The 2,018-nt window shown below is 40.1% G+C and overlaps 1 pseudogene; it reads right to left on the bottom strand.

Annotated features, from left to right (window-relative positions):
- Positions 1 to 224: 224 nt before the first annotated feature.
- On the bottom strand, positions 225 to 2,012 carry LOC102869415 (annotated as a pseudogene).
- Positions 2,013 to 2,018: the final 6 nt, after the last annotated feature.

Genomic DNA, 2,018 nt, shown 5'->3' with positions numbered 1-2,018 from the left:
TAAGGCCAGCGAAATTAGTTTCATTGGTCTAGTATGACCCTGGTGACAATCTTTTCTTTGAAATTCCTATTTATCAGTATTGATGAGCTTTGATTTATGAGCACTGAATTTTTTCACTCATAGGCTAGTAACAGCTACTGACCACTTCCTCTTTGTAGATGTCTGAAGTAATTGGCACAGTGCCTGGCTGTCCTTCCAACTTCCTGAACTGGAGGGGCCACTTCTTAGGTTGTTTCCTTCAATGTGTCACTGTGCTCCTGGGTCCTCTGCTGCTTTCTCTCTAGGAAACGAGCACGTGCATCTGATATAGACTTATCATCATTTCTTCTTTGCATTTTCTTCAGGACTTCTTTTGATATTTCATCTTTTAATTGCTTTACATTTTCCTTATTTGTCCACCTCTTTCTTGCATCTTCTCTTGCTTCACGTCGGGCCACACTGCTCAGATCATGAGCATTAAATTCATGCAACTTGGGTAACGAGTCTTTCACCCATTCATAACGAATTGGACACACAATTCTTGCATAGACTTTGGTAGTAACCAATACCTCATGAAAAATAATCCATTCAAGTTTGGTTTCCTGTTCATGAAGTGCTGAGGAAGGATGAATGTGAACTGGGCTTCCACGTCCATCCATTGTGCAAAATGTTCTCCCAACAGATCTTCGAGCTACATTTTTGAAACAGCCTGCACAAAGACACCTTCGTAGTACTTCATGCTTAGGACCTTCAAAGGTCTCTCTTGGGAAATCACTTTGCTGCTTAAGCTTCCTGATTAGTTCTCGAAGTTGAGCTTCTATACAAAATGCAGAAAATAAGCACCTCCAATGAATCCAATGTTTTTGGCACCAGGAAGCTGGAGCTCCACTTGATTTGCATTGTTCAAAAATGGCAGCTAATGTTGCAAAATCATTAAATCCTCCAGCTTTAGCTGCCAATTCTCGATGTCTTTGTTCTGCCTCTTTCTGGCACTCTGGATCAACAGGTCTAATGAAGACATTTTCTACAGACAACATTGCTGCTATTGGAAGTAGCAGATATTCACAATCTAGAGAAGCAGCCTTTATTACAGCATATGTCAAATGGGGAGGGAGAGGAAATTCGACCATAGACAAACCCATTCTGGTCACATGGCCATTCCTGTCAATAGCATCACATTGGTAAAGTTGTTTAAGAGCTTCCAAAATAAGTCTCTCATTAGGTGGATCTAAATAGGGAAACCTTACAACATCATGTATGGCAAGGCACTTTAAGGTCAGAACTACAGAAGTCAAACTAGTTCTCTTAATCTCAGGGATCACATGGTCAGGCATACACTGGTTCCAAAAATTTTTACTGTAAATTCGAAAGCATTTTCCTGAGGAAGTTCTACCAGCTTGGCCACTTCTCTGTAATGCTTCACTCTTTGAAATTGGAACCACCTCCAAGATGTCCAAGCCTAATCTGGGGTTGTGATTTAATTGTTTCACAAAGCCACCATCTACCACATATCTGATTCCATCTATTGTCAAAGATGTTGCAGAAATATTGGTGGATATGACATATTTTCTAATTCCAGGTGGAGGTGGCAAAAAGATTCTCCTCTGTTGATCTGTTGTCATAGATCCATAACAGGGTAATATTAGTAAGCCATCTAGAGTGGTATCTTGAACATCATAATCATAATCTACAGACTCAGCCATCTGGAAGAGCAATTCACAACTTTTTTCGATTTCAAACTGGCCAGTCAGAAAAACCAAGATATCTCCAGCCATTTCATTCAAATGGATATTCATGGTCACTTTCACAATCGCTTGAATATATGCAGTGTTTTCTTTGTCTCGTGGACCAATCAAATTGCAGACTTTCTCTCTGACAGGATAAAGTCTTCCAGGGATGTCAAAAATTGGGCAATCTCCAAAGAAAGCAGACAGCTTGGCTAATTCCATAGTTGCTGACATCACCACCACCTTTAAATGCTCCTTCCTATTAGGAGCCTTCTCCTGAAACAGTTTCTTCAATAAACCAAATAAGATATC

The sequence above is a fragment of the Elephantulus edwardii genome, unplaced genomic scaffold, assembly GCF_000299155.1.
Source record: "Elephantulus edwardii isolate Elephantulus edwardi_28Jun2011 unplaced genomic scaffold, EleEdw1.0 scaffold00255, whole genome shotgun sequence".
NCBI classification, from domain to species: Eukaryota; Metazoa; Chordata; class Mammalia; order Macroscelidea; family Macroscelididae; genus Elephantulus; species Elephantulus edwardii.
Note: the sequence above shows the minus strand (reverse complement) of the source record. Positions and strands in the feature narration are given on the sequence as shown.